Below are 17,992 nucleotides of genomic sequence, written 5' to 3'. Positions count from 1 at the left end.
TTGGAGGTGCAGACCCCACATCAATGTCTATCGCTCTCTAGTTTATTTATTAAAACTTTTCTTAACTGACTAAGAAAAATGTGTTCATACAAATTATTAAATATATTTATTTACACAAATTTGTCTGACCACATTTTTGCAGTTATTTATTTTTCTTCAGAGGATCACTCAGACTTTTATATTTGGATTACACAGGAAAACCATTTTGGTCAATACTGCTATCTACAAAATAAGTTACTTTCATAAACACTTTGCATGAAGAATAATGACAGATTTGAGCCTTTGACCTTTTCACAGTTAATCACTATGTAATATACATATATAACTATGTATATCTACAGTAGTTTATCCCCACAGATTTACTGTGTCCCCATAAATTTATCTTACAGAGGTCATCACTGAGATCTTAATTATCGGTTGAACTACATTCTAAGTTATTAAACTGGCATTGTTAGTCTTAGTATGATTTTTATTCTTCTTCTAACAATAAAACTAAATTCTCTTTCAAAGAATCTTGCCAAATGTCTAAATAGTATAATCAAATTCCTATATACGGTAGTCATGAATGAGCTTGGGAAAAAAGTATATTTGAACCCCTGCTGTGTAGCAGTTTGAGACCCTTGACATAGAAACATTATTAGTGCATGTTTAGTTTGAGATTTGTGCATTGACACTCTAGTACTTTGAAAGTACAGCCCTCAAAAATGGGAGGTAGCAGTTTCAGGAAGAGTTTTTTCTTTTGTACTTTCCTAGATGGGGACCAGGTGTGAGGGTGAAATAATAGCTTCAGATGTGCTTTTTATTATGCTTTGGAAGTTCATTGCTGCCTATGGCATATAAGATGTGAGGGGCTTGTCTTTCCATAACTCTTGGCTGTACAGGGTAGGTTGTGGACAACTGTCTTGATTAGTCTTGCACAGCAGCATGAGCCTAGTTGCCCAGACTGCCCAGCAGCATACACAGAGAGTGTGTGCTTGCACCAAACTGGCATTTACCCTTTGAATATTTGAGGTTATTTTACACTGTGCTATTCTGAGCACTGATCTTCCCCCAGCCCTGTCCTGCCCCCCATCCTCCACTCTCTCCTTACCATCTTTGATCCTGGCAACAAAAGTTCATTCCATAGCTCAGGTCAGACAGAAATGATGCATTGCATCACAGCTGCTTTAATGAAAGTGTTTATTTCATATCTGAAATGTTTTTATATACATTTGCTCTGCTATGACTTGCAGGAGGAGAAGGAAAGCAGTTTTACTTGAGGCAAAACAGCCACCTGTGAAAACTAATTGCGTAGGTTGCGTTGTGCTGGTATGTCTGGGAATGATCCATCAGGAAGAAAGTAAATATCCTTAATCTGCTCGGAGATCACCTGTATGCCAAAATGATCTCCTTTATCAAAGTGGTGATTGAAATATCCCTTCAGATTTGCGGTGGTATGTGTATGGGGGGAAGGATGGGAAGGAAGCATAGCTCTTGTAGAGGCAGGTGCCTCATCCCAGCAAAGCATATAGAGAAATGAAAAATGACAAACTTGAGAAGCTCTGACTAAATTGTCTCATTAAAGACTGTAATTTAATATGCTTGGTATCTAGTTACTTTCAAAGAAGAATTTCAAGAGACCAGGCTGTTCTTCAGCTTTGTCTTTTTTTCTTCGGTAAGATAAGACTTGCAGAGTCAAGTTAAGCCACTCTCCTCACTCCTATCGCAAAGTTCTGCTCTCAGTCAGCTCTCCAAACATCTTGCAGTAGACTTAAAAAGAAAAACTGGTCGAAAAATGCAGAGCTCTAAGGCAGTTCAGCTGCCTGCTACCTCTGGGTGTGTTCTTCATCCAGTCTTGTGAAAGCCTGCCACGGAACTGTTAAAAAAATCATCAGGGCTTTTCTTCAAGGCACAGACAGGAACAAGGGCTTTGTTTCTGCTACGTGCTGTGCGCCTCTGTGGCTGCTGAGGACTTGCTGCTCCTGGTCTCCCTGCTCCCCGGACTGCAAGGGCTCGGGGGCAGTGCCTGAGCGCCTGGTGCTGGGTTCCATGTCCCTGCGTCGCAGGGCACGGCGGTGACCGGGCTCTCTGTGAGCCTTGCGAGTGGTGCTAGGACCTGGACCCAGGGCGCTGCTTGGCTTACTGAAACACCAAAGGCCAGAGTGTTGTATGCACAGGATTATTTCAATCCTGTGGTCTGGCTGTCTCTTCATTCCAAGATTAGATGACTTTTTTCACCTTGTTTTTTGACCTTTGGTTTCATTGTGCCTTAGAGACTGACCGGGCCAAGGAATGACCATTTTTCTGCAGCAACATGGAAACTTGCTACTGACTCTATTCCTGTGATTTGTGACCACTGTGTAGAGTTTTCAGACAGCCCTTCAGCCACAGCTTTTCCATTCCTATTGTTTACCTATTTTTGGAACATTTGAAAGAGAAGTTGTGGGGACTCTGAGGAGAAAATGATAATTAACTGCTTTTCTGACCAGCTTGTATGAATGAGGTATATGACGGATATTTCACTACAGCTCAATCCTTGCCATATGGACTCAGTCAAAGTAAAATACCTTACAGCAAGTTTTAAGTGTAAAAATAATTTGCAGCTCTGTGTTTTAAGCAAAATATAAAAACATGTTTCCCACACCGCTTTCCTTAATCTTAATCTCAATTTAACAAAGTTAAGGTTGGAATTTTGGGGAAAAAATATCAGCTGATAAAGAAACAACTGAATCAAAGGGATGGGCTTGCCCTGTGGCATGTATTGTGGGTTCTAGCATTCAAAAATTGAGAATAATAGTGTATTAAATAAGAGCAGACAGTCTTTGTATAAAATGCATAAATTGAACACTATTCTATTAGGAATGAATAACCAGAGGAACCAAAACTAGAGTGACCTTGAAATCTGGAATTGACTCTTAGTATTAATCTTCTAATAATTAATCTTATCTTTGGGATTGACAGCAATAGATATAAGTAGCAAGAGGGAGATGCCAAAATGACAGATTGTACACAGTATTGAGATATTTCATAACATATGGGACCACATCAAGTCATGGAACAAGTCGTTAGTGGCAGTGAAGGTTGTTTCATTAAAAATGTGCGCTTTCCAATAGATGAATATGACTGCCTTGTATAGTTATCAGTCTTATAGGAGGCAAACTGAGGCACAACAATTAGCTTGCATGGAATTTGAGAGAATGCTGAAATCTTGGAAGCCAGCTCCATGTTTTGCATCCTGCATATTGAGATTTCCAAAAGATTTGCCCAAAGTGTTTGGATTTAATCTGTTAGTCATGAGTCATGGTTTTGCTTAGTTTGTATATAGTGTAGCTATTGCGTTGTGCTTTTCCCAAGAATTAGTGACATTATTGGGAAAAATATCTGTCATCAGCTGGTCTCTGATACCTTGTCATATGGTATACCTTTTAAACAGGATTTAGATACTACAACCCTCATTGCCACCAGGTGGAAGAGTACTGAATTTGAATGACAAAAAAGATGTTTTCCCACCAAATCAAACAAACTGTGTGTTGCTTTTGTTCTTATATCTTTGTCGTGGTTTGATTGCAGAGTGACTATAAAACCGTGGCAGATGTATTGTTAACCTCCTCTCCCTCCTCTTTCCCCTTTAGCCCCTTCCTCTCCCCCCTTCCCACTAAGGACAGGCGATTGGGAGGGAAAGAAGGACAGAGAGAAGAGAGTTGGAAAAATTAAAAATGTTTTACTAATGCTACCAATAAAAATAGAGAAAATAATACAAAATATACAAAACCAATCTTGAAAGTCCCGGCAGCTGCTCCGGCAGATGTGGGGCCGGCACCCGAAGTCCTGGACTGGACTCTGCAGCCAACTGGAGCTGGATTCAGTCTGTCACTAGGCCTCAGTTCGCCGGGACAACTCGCAAGGTCCTCTCCCAATGTCAGCCATAAGGAAAAGGGACGAGATCCTCGTGATCTCCCACTTTTATATGAAGTATCATGTGAATGGGATGGAATACTTTAGTTCGTCAATTTACAGTTCACCTCCTGCTTGCACATCTTGCGGGATGCATCGTTATCAATGACCTCGCATTCCATTGCTATGTCTACCAAAACATGTACCTAACTTTCAGGAAAACTGCAGTTAGTAAGAAGACTTTAGCTGACATGGAAATTCACTAAAAGAGAAACTTGTTTTTAACAAAACCAGGACAATCTTGCAAATTAAATGAGTGACAGTTTTTACCTCTCTTGGTTATTATTCAACCACTACTATTTTAAGTTCTGGAACTTAACAGATCGTTTTATTTTTACAGTCATAGCTATTTTTTCAAGTTAACAGAAATGGTTGTCATAGGTGCAACCTTATACCCTTTCCCCTTACACTAGGAAAGAGACAGAAGGACCACTTGTCAAAAGTCTCAAATGCTGGAGGGGAGGAGGATGTTGCTGATGCCAAAGAAATCTGAGAAACACACACCTGCTGTTATTTCAGAGTGCTGTGCTTCTGCTGATAACTAGCTGAGGTTTAAAGTTATATGTGATTTAACTCTAATTCATAATTCCACAAGAGAGTTACACACTGGAGTGAACAAGGGCAAGTTAAAAGCAGAGAAGTTACTGACTGCTAGATCGACTTTGGAAATTGGCAGTGGTCCTCCAAATGAAAAGGTGTCCCTGCATTTTTGCAGATGGACACCAACACACCTCTACAGGGACAGGCATTTGAGCCAAAGGGGTTTGTGACTGCATTTCAACTCCATTTGCTTTTGTCACCTGTCCATCCTGACATACTTACTTTGTCAGCCAGAGATTTTTTTTTTCCCCCAACTCTGTGTCTGTGTTGTGAGAATTCCTGGCTTCCTAAACTCTTCTGGGCAGCTGTGTTGGGCCTGAGGCTCTTGCTCAGTGTTTAAAGCCAATTTTTTTACTATACTCCTGCTGGTTTGAATCTTGCATCACTGCCACTTTTGCATCTGACACTAAGATACTGCCTAACAGTGGTCAAAGGTGGTAGAATTTGTGAAAATTACTCTGGCACTTGAAGACTGATAATTAAATCAACTGTTTCTGTATATGTTTCTTTTGTGATAAAAAATACCTGCCCTGCCCTGCGCCTTAGCTTATGTGCAACAACAGACCTTTGCAAATGAAAGTGGAGGAGAATAGTAGCTCCATCACTTTTTCTTCTGGTATAAGGGTGCTGGAGATACTCTTCAGCCTCTTTTCCTTTCCAGATATTTTCCCTTCTTCTTACTAGTTATTCTCCGTGTGGTCCAGAGGACTCTTTTTCTGAACATACACTCATACCCTGCAGGAAAAGGTTTACCTGGTTTAGCTCCACTCAGCCAAAGACAAATTTCAGAACCTTAACTGCACCAGCACAGCTGCCTTGTCAGAGGAGTGTTATTGATGATCCTCCAAACTTTTGAAGTAGAAAAAAACCCCTGGTTCTTTTTTCATCATCACTGCATTTCACTTTGCAAATGCTTTGCATATCTACAGTATGATGTATGCTGTTGAGTATGTAATATAGAAGTGGACAGGTCTGTGTGTTGGATTGGGTGCAATGTGCCGGGAGAGAAATCTTTTATGAAAAACATGCCACTTGGACATCAGTTTCATTATTTCTTTCCGATTTCAAATTTCCTGAGATGTTAAGTGAATATAGATTCACTTCTAACACGTTTTTAGGAGTTTCATTTCCGCTCCATACACGTAGCTGTAAATTTCTCCCTGGTTTCTGTTCAGCTCTACCATATCCAGTAATCTGGCGTCATCTCTTTCTTTAAAAATAATTAGAAATGTGCTTTCTAGAGTGAGATTTATCAGTGCAATTGCCGTAGCAGTTTTTGTGTAGTTATGGCAGGAAGCCTGAATGGACACCCCTCCAACTGCAGAAACACATGCTGCAGAGGTGAGTTGTGCTGTCCTGTGTCGGTAACCACTGGAAGTCAAAGCAGGCACAAGCCTTGCTGAGCCGATGCCATTTGTTTTCATACCATTTGCGGCAACCTGAATGACTGGTTGTTCTGGTCAGGAGAAAACAGTGCTGACATCATGTGATTCTGGCAAAGTGAGCCACGCTGGATTCTGGCCTTTGAATACCCAAGGGGCTGGCAGCAGTCTCAGGGGTTGGCTGGCAGCCCCATTGAGCTCGCTAGTAATCAGTTGACTGCTGGGCTGGACAAGCTGCCCTACTTTCTCTGACAAGCTCTGTCTAAAAGAATGATGGGCAGCCTGCCACTAGTGCTCTTTAGCAGAGTTACTGAAGATTAACTGTTTAGCAGCTCAGCACTGACAGTGCTTCCCTTTGAAAAATGGGTGTCGGAGAGGACATTGTTGAGTAGGGATGGCACTTCTTTGTCTCACTTGTTGCATATTTTAATCCTAAGAAGCAAGACTTTTTTTTTTTTTTTTTTTTCCCAGTGCCCTTCTTGCCAAATTTCAGAGAAATGCCATTAGATTTGTTTTCCTTTGAAGCTTCTAATTTTTGTTTTATTTTTTAATGAAATGTGACATTCTGCTAACTACTCAAACCCTAAGATCCTAGACTGCGGAAATCCCTGGAGGAAAGACAGACAAAAGAAAAGTTGACTCTTTGAAAGACCCAGAACATTTAGTATTTATTTATTATGACAGATGTACTCATGTGTATTTCTTCCAACAAAACTTTTGATGTGTCCTCTATGAAAGATAAAACGGGATATTCAGTGTAGAAGGAGAGTTACATTCATGGAGAATAGTTTTGAAAACCTGATTGTCATAAACATGAGACTGATTGTTGGCTAACTGAAGTGTAATGAATAAGTCATAATTATAAACAAGAAAGGTTATATTAATGAAAAGTCTGCTTAATGGGTGATGCTGTGAGTTGGTGGAAATACAGTTATTGTACTGTCCCACCAAAAGAAAGGAAGTGCTAAAATAAAGACTGGAGGATAGGTACTTTTTCAACAGGTATTTTTTGTAATATTTTCCTTGATAATTAGATTGTTTCAAAGATAAATTTTTCTTTGAGTCATTAATAATTTAAAACATGCCACTGAATTTTTTAGATAGCCTTCTGAAAAAGGGAGTTTGCTGTGTTAATATCATGATTCAAACAAACTGATCCAAATTCTTATGAAGTCAATGGAAGTCTTTATGGGCATTTCCCTCTCTGAAAATTATGAGAAACATAAAAGCTTGTTATTCTGGGATGTCTTTACATTCCATACATTACATGTGTAGACACAATGTCAAATCTGTATGTAGTATAAACCGGCATACCTTTGCATTAGTTACAATGCAAGTTAGCTGGTTCTTCAGGTTTGCTGCATTTGAAAATTGTTTTCCTATCTGTTAAGAAAAAGGCAGGCAGAGAAATGCAAAGATAAAATGACATTCTGAGGATACCTTTGGTTGCTGATAGAGTCTTTTGACACATGTATGTAAAAGGTTTCCATTTAAATATTTTGAAAAATCCCATCTGTATATGTACTACCATTCTACCTTCCACTACGAAAGTAATACTTGGACTCCACTGATTTATAGGACAATACCCTGAACAGCTCAGCCAGTGAGTGGCAATTTGGAAATATTCCTCCTGTTTTCAGACCACATACAATTAATTTATTTTGGTGTTGCTTTCAGCAGTCTTTCTTGTCGTGTTTCCTAAAACTTGAGAGTAACGTTATTCTTAAGCCTTTTTGTTTTACGTCCTAAGTTCAAATGACTGTCTGGCAGACGGTGGTTGATCAGTTGACTGACCAGTCATTGTAAACAACTTCCATCAACTATCTGCTAAGAGATGAGACCTTCTGAGACCCTGTGTTAACTTGGACCCATTGCGATTAGGAAATGCCTTAGCTCTTTCACCTGGAAGTGTATATTTTCATCCCACCCAGCATGCCAATGACACACAATTTCCTCATTCATGAGTGAAAACACAACAAGAATGCGAACAGCAGTCTCCTCTAGAGACACCTGTACTTGTTTCCCTGGCTTTTTACTTGTGAGCTTTAATGGCTTTTCTATCCCGAAACACCTCTTCACTTTGAAGGGTCTAGGCACAACAGAAAATTGGTAGTGACAGTATTTTTAATTAAAAGCAGGAAGGTACAACTGTTGAAATCCCATGAATATTGTAGTCAGTCTTTCTGAGTGTCATTCAGTACGAATGAAAAACCAGACTACTCGTACATATGTAGGATATATATGTGCAGTATTTTAAAGTGTTTTAATTTACTCCAATCTAAATCAATTAAAGAAAAAGCCTACAAGTTAATCTCTTTGCCAAGGTAATTTTGAAGAATTGTCATTTGAATTCTCTAAGAACCATTCTTTTGTGATTATGGCGTAGGTGCCTGTATATCATGGCAGAAACATACCTTTTATGTCTGCATTTCTCAGCCTCTGCTCTTAGGTTACAGTAGATCATTGCAGGAAGGTTGCTTCAGCCATTTAACTGATTGTGTCTTTCTCTTCCTTATCTTTTAGATCATTAAGCCAGAAAAATGTGGTGTTTCAGTAGGCTACTGCTGAATGTCAGCATTCAGAGGGGGGAAAAAGAAAGGCATTGAAACTTGAAAGTTATATTTAATTTTAAGGGCAAATTAATTATTTTATATCAAATATATATATGTTCATGCCCATGATAATGCTAAAACTGCTGCCATGGATTGTAAATGTGCACATACTCCACATTTTGCAGGGAGGTGAGAGGTTGCTAGGTTAGTTTGTGGAAGAATCATCCAGAGTATCTGACTTCATTAAAAGCTCCCTGATTGTGGATATTTGCAGATGTTGCAGATATTCCCAAGTGATTTTCAAAGCATCAGTGCAATTCTGAACATGACAGTTTATAAGACTTTCAGTTACTCTATTTCAGTACTTCAGTGTGAAAGAGTATTTCAGACATAATTTAAACGTTTTCTTGAAAGTTTTCTTTCTCCATTTTTGTTGAACAATGAGCTGCATAAAATAAATTCCCATGGAGTAAAAGTATGTTGTAAGGTCTTTGACTGATACAGAATAATTGCTTTGTTGATTGTATATCCATGCATGATAAGATATGCATAAGAAGAAATCTGGTACAGAAGTATAAATAATACTTATCTTTAAGCCAGCATCTGTCATCTGCTTCAGCAGACAGTGTTTTCTTTCATTCCTGCACAAAAAGAGTTGAGAGATTTATGGAGCAGCTTTGTTTGTGCTCTGTGATGCTTAATCAATTTTTATTAAATTCTAAATTAAAACTTGGCTTTCATCATAGTTGTGTTGTTTTTTTTTTTTCCCAGTAGACGTATCTGATGTATAGAACAGGAGAAAGGCTCATGACAGCCACAAAGTTAATGCAAAGGTGGGAGGGCTTCAGTCCTGAACTCCTGGGCACTTTGTTTTCAGTGGGGCTACTCTCAGTCATTTTTCAGAAGCTACACTGGTGTTTTTGTATTCAGACTGTGACATCCATGAGTACTACTAAACCAGAAAAACCTTTGAGGCGTTAAAATATTTAGACTCCCTTTTTGGTATAATTGTTATTGATCTTCGCAAGACATCTCTGAAAGAATTTTACTCTTATTAATTTGCAGATGGTATGTGTGGTTCTGTTAATCAAACTGTGTTCAAAGATGGCGTTTCAACTTCATGGCACTTTAAAACATTAGCTAATCTACATTACACATGGAGATATGTAAATAAGTAGCATTATCTCCATTTTACAGATGAAGAAATTAAGGCAGAAGTGCTAAGTTACTTAGTCAGGGTCACATCTCTTGAAAGAGGCAGAATATAGACTACAGGCCTGCTGGAGTCCTCTGCTCAAATCACATCGCTTTCCAATTACTGTAATAAACAATAGACAGACACCGTATACACAAGTTATATTTTCAGAATTTAGATACATGAAATAAATGAGTCACCTGAGATATGGAAAAGTGTCTTAAAATTTGTTACTGTGAAAGAAGATGATTAGAGCATTGGGGAGTCAGTTTGGATGATATGATTTTTGCTCTGAGTCAGGCCATCCTCAATTCAGACAGGAATGGTTCTGTGTGAGCAATGCTAAGAGTCAAGCACAAATCAAAGGTAAGAAGATAGAATTAAAATTATTTGTGCATTTATTTTTCCAAAGCAGAAATCACCTAGGTTGCTTTGAAAAAGGAAAAAAATACATGGAGCCTGAGGTCAGAACGGACATTTGATCCGGTTGGTTGACCTCAGTGTAACCCAGTAGCAATTCTTCTTGGCCTAGCAACTTGCATTTGGTTAAGCACATTTCCAGGACGCTATCCAGCCTTAGTTGGAGAGAAGTATCTGTTGCTTTGCTTGGTAGTTTGTTCCAACAATTTGTTATTCTTGCTGTTGCTAAATTGAGGTTGTTTAGCTTTATGGGATAGTTCTTGTTATGCCATTCATGATTAAATTGAAAAACTCTTAGGACCTGTTGTGTTCTCTCTGTGAAGGTACTTACATACTCTAATTAATCCACTTTTTTCCTTCCTTTCGAAGAAGTCTCTTATTGTGGGACTTCTTCTATGACCTTGGAATAATGTTTATGTCTCAGTCCTTCACTAAAATATGAAGACAGAATGGTGCTTCTGCTGCTTTCCTATTTCAATAGAGTCAAAACTAGTTTTACCCTAGATTGTGGTTGGGAGCTTGTATTGAGTTTTTCATGCTTAAAGCCTTTCAGAGTCACAGGTTCTTGTTTGTCCTGTCTAAGAAACTTGTGAGGGAAAACCTGAAGAGAAACCTTGTTAGAATACTCAAAGAGTATTCCAAAGATAGAAAGTAAAAGTAGTTGTCACTTCAGTGTCTTCAAAGAAATTTTTAAAAATATCAATTTGAATAGGAATATTTTTGTTTAACCTAACATCTCTGCTTTTGGATAGTTTGGCTTGGGTCTTCTACACAAAGTCTCTGGTACATACCAGGCTGACTTTAAGATTGTTTGTTAACCTCACTCTACTGAGTAGTTAAACACTAACTACAAGCTTTGCTGAAAAGTGAATCTCTTGGTCCCCAAAGCTGCCTGAGAAGACTCCTTACAGTTTATGCATGTTCCTTTTAAGAATTACAGCAGGCAGTAAGTTCAAATCAGTGTGCCTGAATTCATTAATTGACTTTGGTGGGCTGCTGTAGAGAATCTGAGAAAATATTTTTGTTGATAACTGCGAGGGAAGTAGAATATAGCCTCCAGAGTTTTTACAGCTCAGCTCCTAATCAAAGAGATGTCAGTTAGTTCTCTTTGTGTCCTTTTGCCTCCTTTATCCACTCAAAATGCTGTTTGTTATCTGTCCTGAACACATTACTTCTGTGTCCAGTGTGGCAGCAGCAGCAGCATGGAAAAAAAGCGTGGGGCTGAGAAATTGGAAGAACTTAGAAAGGAAGACAAATAAAGAAAAGTGTCACTGAAATTTTAAAGTGAAAACAGGATGTGGATATGATGTACAAGTGTGCTTTCATGATACAGTGCAACTGTCTTTGTAGATGCCCAGCTATATGCTTTCCTGCTGTTTGCCAATGTTCCCTTTTTACTGCATGGAACACAATGCAGATCTTGTAAGTTTGTATCTGTTTCATGTGGAGTAAATTCAGAGTAGATGAACAGAGTCTGTGGAGCCATTGCCAAATGAGGTGGTGATGATGGCTAGAGAGGTTTGGAGCTGGGGAGTGCTTCTGACAGGAACGCAGCACATACTGCATCATGCCTTTGACCAGGGTGCTTTAGACACACTGCCAAGTGTTTGTAACAAGATAGTGCTGTTACTGCACTTTACTTTTAACTTTCCCCTTGCATAGAGTACATTTCCTTTTTTGTTTTATAAACTGTGCTCTCCATAGTTTTTGTACCTCTGTAAACAGTTCTGACTATTGATATGTTGGCAAAGTATGAGGTAGTTTCTTACAACTTCCTCTCTGTTATACACCATTATAAACTCTATGCTCAGTTTTGGTAGTGTGGTCAGTTTGACTCCATAAAATATGATAAAGACTTGCACAACAAATAGCATTTTATTGACTGATGTTCTGGAAAAGAATAAAGGCATTGCTTGTATCTTTTAAATGAGCAAGAAGACAATTATAAATTTGATAGTCATAGTGTAAGAAGGGATGTACCTTAACAACAGTTAGATCAAGATTTTTTAAGAAAAATGAGAGTTTAACTTTGCCACTTTATATAGGGAGAAACTGAGTCATCTTTTAATAAAATGCAAAACCTGATGATTTTAAAATTTAGTGAATGTTATTGAAATCTAAAAAAAGAATACTAATTTTAATCCATGATTTATTCATACATGTATAGGCTGAAACTTCACCTTTGCAAAACTGAAAACTGAACTGTACCACACCTTTGAGACTATGCTGTGACATAAATTCTCAGGTTGTAAAAACTACAGTAATACCTTTCAGTAATGTTATAGATGGTATAATACATCCCAGCCCAACTATTTTTTTTTCCTCCTTGTGTCTGTTTTTAATGTTGTTCCTTAACGGATCTTGTAACTGAGGTCTCCCTTTGAACTAAAGAGTTGCTTCTGCCTGAATGAGTAGCTGCCATGTGTCTGACAGTGGTGTATGGTGATTGTGCAGGATCTTTGGTTTAACCCTGGTATCCTGCAGTCACCATGAGTACCTTTGAGAAGGTAAGATTATATTAACTAGGAATGTTTGTAACTGCAGAGGTTTCTCAGGCTCCAGTTTGAGACATTTCCTAGACAATGAGCTTCTGAAATACTGAGTATCTTTAACTGCAGCATTAAACCTCTGCCTATGTTCACCTCAGAAGCAACTGCATATCTGTGGTGGATAAAATGATTTCCAGTGGTGTAGAACAATAGTAAAGTTTTCAATAACTTTTTTTCATTAAATGTTTTTTAATGCTGTGATGTTTGCCATGTAGCATGCCATGTCAGCATGCAGTAGCACAGCTCTTGTAATGTTAATCTGGTCATCCACTTCATAAACAGTTTTGCAGGTGAGTCAGAAAAGCAGGGTCAAAGCCGTGCAATGTGGTTTTGGCAACTCTTCCTCTGTTTCTTCATGCTTATGCTTTTTGTAAAAAGGTAGCTGTTAAACCTGAAAAAATATGCTAACCGATAAGTGAAAATGTACTTGTTGTGGCTTGGCTTCCTTAGTTACTATTGTGAATAACCTTACTATGTTTGTGTTTGCAAGGGTGGTTTTCCACTCGGGAGGGTTACTGAGTCACCTTCGCAGCCTGCACACCTTCTCTCTTTCTTTCTCTGCAACAACCATGGCTTTGAAACGGCAGCTCAGTGCTGCGCCATCATAGCAGTAGAAAAACCGGTCACCACGAGTGATTTCCTGCTGGTGAGTAAATGTTATTGCAGAGCTGGAGATTAGGAAATGAAAAGAAAAGTTAAGGACCAGGAGATCTCTCTTGAGCAAAGCATTTATCTGAACAGCCTGGAGTGTTTATCTGCTGCCTTTTTTTTTTTTTTTCCTTCTTCTGGTAAAAGAGTGAAGAATAGGTACTGAGTTCCAAAGCCCTGACTCATGGGGCCGCAATGAAGCATTAGGATACAGCCGTTTCCTACCTTTGTTTGAAATCAGCCGAGCAGCCCTGGCGGATGCAGCCCTCGGCTGCCAGGCTCCGTGGAAGGAAACACTTTTTGTCTTTATTGAGCACCGACTGCTGCTGAGCAGTTACTTTGTGCATCAAATGCAAGAGGCGATCATTGTGTAAAACGTGTAAGACACTTTGCTGTGCCTTGCTATACTCCTCAGCCACCTGAGGCTCCAAGGGGATTGATGCATGCTTCAGGAAAAGTTCTTGCCACATAGCTAGAAAAGTCTGGTGAGGGAGGTCATGAATTGCAAGAGCACTGTCAGCTTGCACCATATCTTTCCAAGGCAGTTTTACAGGTGTAAATAAAATATCACCAACACTTCTTTGAATCAGAGAAATATTGTTATGGGAACATGAAATTAAGCAAAGGAAAAAGGTATTTGTCTTGCCTGAAGTGATGCTACAGATTCTGCGGCTGAACTCCAAATTGGTTGTACAAATTTGCTCACTTATTTTTGTGCTCTGACCACTTAACTCCACCCAAATGCGGGTGTCGTAATCTCAGAAAAGACAGCACATTTGCATGTGGGGAATGCCTTAAAAAACCCCAACAAACAAAACAAAACCCAACAACTCCCAGAGTAAGTAAAGCAATGAAGCACTAAAAGAAGCAATGGGAGCACTAAAACAGTGACAATTGGAAACTTATGAGGTCACTGTGTATTTATCTTTAGCCTTGAAATTCATTGAGACACTTTCCAGTATTTTTTCTGGGTTCTTCTGTAAATGACTCCTGGGATCTTTCGTTTATCAACACTAGACACATTTTTAGTTTCTTTTAAACTCCCGTTAGTCTTTATGGCTTAGTGATTCCTTTTACATCTCAGAGGCAAATTGTTTATTGGTGTTTTACCATATTCTTCTTAAATAGGGCCTTACTGGCATCTGCAATCAGTGTTAGTGAACGCATTAAAAAAAAAAAGGAAAAAAGTATAATCCTGGAAACTCTCCAAAGAGGGGTTAGGAAACGACGTACGGAGAAATGCTCTTGCTTGGAACAAAATAGAAAATGGTCCCTGGTTCATGTGTTTGTCTGTGTGTGTGTTTTTAGTTTTTGTTAAACCAAAATTAAACACAGTGGAGTTCACTGTTTGCTAATCACCATGTGTTTACTTTCCCTTCCAAAGCTGAAGTTGCCAACCAATACATTTCCTACCCAGTGCTATGAATCTGTCCAAATAAACATGGGAAGTAGTAAAACAATGCCACTATATTAAAATACATCCTCATTCATTAAACAGAGTTCAAAAATTTTTGTGGGATTTAGCAGTAACTGAGAAATGTGCATCTTATGGGTTCTCCAGCATATGAAAAAATAATAACATAAGATGAATGATGTTCTCAAGGAAAGCACTTATCCTGCTGATTTACAGAGATGAACATGGATTCTTTTATATTATGCTCCCTCTGTAATCCCTGTGGAGTGGCACATTTTGGGTATCTTACGGTAATGAGGAAGGTAAGCATCTTGCAGAGGATAACTAATCAATTCTAGCTACCATCTCAGTCATTAAAGATTACCAGTGTGTCCTTCAAAGTGCATATTAAAAGGACTTCTCTCACAGATCACAGAAGGAACAGCAGAAATGTTAGATTTAAAATTAGGTGATGTCTTTTGCTTGTATGACCAACTAGTGTTGGCAGAAACAGTCTTATATGCATGAGAGAAAAGATGCTGTACTGAACAGCTGTCCAGCTCTTCCCACATGCCAAATTCAATTAATTTACAAAATTTTTGGTCTATGGCAGAACTTACACTGATGTCAGCAGACAGTTTGCATATGAGTCAAAAGTAGCGTTAAGACTCAATGTTGCCTATTGCTGAGCTGGAGGATGGGAGATGGCTTTTTTCAACACCTCATGCTGTGTTACACACATTGAGTGGAAAATAAAGAGCTACGCAAAAATGCACAGAAACAAACTGTGATATGAAGATTAACAATCCTAGTTCCTCAAGAGTTTACTGGTTTTGATACATTTTAGATCTCATCCAAAGGGAGAGACTTTCAGGAGCCCATCAGCCTTAGATGTTTTTGGTTTAGAGGAAAGTGGGTTTCTGTGTGAATCATCTACACTGCTGCCTGCTGTGGTTCCCTGTCCAGAGAGTGGGATAGAACTACATACAGCCAGCACTGAACTTCGGGGGGAAGTACATGATGTGTGTAAAGCTTTGTGGGGACCTATGCTTTTAAGGCCCCTTGTTCTTGAGATACGGTCCTGAAATGGCAGGACATTCTGTCCTGGGGATGCTGCTTGATTGTCCTTGGCAGCAAGTCAAACAACTGCCTCTTTCTTCCAGCACACTACCTATTTGTTCTCTGTAGATGCGACTTTTTGAACCCCATCCAAAGCATGATACATTTAAATGTTCATGTGTCAGTCTTAAGGACTGCCATGCAAGGTGATGGCCTGGGACTATCTGATGGTACATTGTAACAACTACAGCATTCCCACTCCACATATGTGAGTGTTTTTCTGGAAGTGCCTCTGCCAGCTGCAGTTTACCCCTTCTGCTGGTATTTCCTTTATAACCTTACTTGTTAGTGTTTATGAGCTTGGATGCTAAGAAAAATGTTTCTGTCAGAGTTGGGAGCACATCCTTTACAGTGAGGCATGGTGCACAACTGTCCTCTTAGTCTGCAGCCCTGCAAGCTGAAACAAAACCAGCAGGAGATGTGAACTTCTTGCAGTCCTCTGTGACTGGGAGGCTCTGACTTTGAAGTTGAGCATTTACCCCTGAGATACTTAGGAGTTAACCGGTTCACTGGTAATCATAAAGGAGAGGGCCAGCAAAAACACTTGCCTGAGCCATGATTTAGTGTCTTTACCTTAATCTAGCCGATACATTCCTTGGAAAGTGAATTCTGGGGGACTGAGGTTTCAATTTTGAGTAATAAGATTGGTACAAATTGCAGCTTGCTGAATATTACTTTAATTGTTTGGGTAATTTAGAAAATCAGGTAGACATAGTGCTGACAGATGGAAAGCACTGGTCTTTGTCACATGGTCAAGGATGTTTCATCTCTTGCAAGATAATTTTAAGGTATTCAAAAATTTGTTTTGTTTTGTTTTGTTTTTCTTCTCTTCCCCAGCAAGGAATGCTTAAATAAGCTCAACAATTAGGCATGTGCCATTTCCATCTCTGCTGAAAGAGCTGTGTGGATAGGAGATGTCTGCAAGTGTGTGTGGGCAGCAAAAGCATCGGGACAATGTGTCTGTGATTTCTCTTGAAGATTTAATAAGGATTTTAAAGTATTTTTATTCATACTTTAAATCACTATTCCATTACATGAAGTAAAAGTCTGAGGTCAAGAAAAATATGAACAAAATTTTGAAGACATTTGATAAAAACAACATGTTCCCTGAAGCTGCTTCGTAGCCAGCCTGTTTCCTTTATATTTAAAAAATCTATAGAAATGACAGTTGGGATTAGAATTTAGTTGTACTGGGCACTGTGCAAAACCAACGCAGACATAATACCTGCCCTAAGGAGTTGATGGCCTACTTCAAGGCTTGATGCCAGGAGAGGGTGTAACAGGCAATGAGAACAAGGAAGAGGTAGTAGTTCTAGGAACTTGTGACTATCCCGTCTCACTGGATAAACACTCTGCTCAGTGTCAGCAGCATTCAGTGAGGTTAAGATGCAAACAAAAACACTGGTGCATTTGGTAATCTTGGCTAGTCTTGTGATAAGCTTGGTGAATTTATGCGATAGCACTACCGTCAGCTTTATTTCTCAGGTTTTGTTATACTGGCTTGTGGGCAGGAGGATTTGGGCTGTTGATATGCCCACTCCTACAGAGGAGAAATGCTGATGTGTGGCTTTAGAGCATTTAAGTCTAAAACAAGATTGTTTTGTTTAAAGCTAGTAGTTCAGAGTTTTCTTCTTCCCTTGCATTTCTGATAACCTGAAAAATACTTTCTGCATGTGAACATTTCAGTCACTAGGAATCAACTAAGTAGTGAATGTACAGTGTATCTGAAACAGATAAGCCACTTTTCTAAGTACAGGGTGCTGCGTTCTTTAGCTGCTTTCACTAAATCCCTTTTTCCTTGGTTTGTTTGGTGAATGAGGCAGACACTGCTGGCAGATCACGAACAGGTATCACCATTTCAGGAATGCATTCTCTCCACAGGACATCCTTAAGGATATTCTCAGAATTCCTAGAAACGGAATTGAACACCTACTGAAATGTCATGAGCAGGGAGGACTGGCATGTAATCAGATGGGTCCTTAAACAGAGACCATGATTTCTGTGTGGGAGTGTGTAAAATGGTAAGATAGAGTTGTGCTATGACCACAGGAATTTTATTGTATTGGACAGGATCAATGGTCTGGGATCAAGTACTCAGTGGCTAGTGTAGCACCCTGTGTTTGACAGCAGCTGGTGGAATGTGCAAGAAACCCATTAATTGACAGTTACAGAATAACCTGCCCATAGGGGAAGTAGCTTTG

General features: G+C 39.1%; 1 protein-coding gene across 5 annotated transcripts in view; it reads left to right on the top strand.

The window, feature by feature from the left end:
* The window catches only part of NFIB (nuclear factor I B), a 177,062-nt gene that overhangs the window by 48,969 nt on the left and 110,101 nt on the right, over positions 1 to 17,992 (top strand). The window lies entirely within an intron of this gene.

This window comes from Caloenas nicobarica, chromosome Z, assembly GCF_036013445.1.
Source record: "Caloenas nicobarica isolate bCalNic1 chromosome Z, bCalNic1.hap1, whole genome shotgun sequence".
Lineage (NCBI taxonomy): Eukaryota > Metazoa > Chordata > Aves > Columbiformes > Columbidae > Caloenas > Caloenas nicobarica.
The sequence above is the reverse complement of the archived record's forward strand: the minus strand, read 5'-3'. Positions and strand labels throughout refer to the sequence as shown.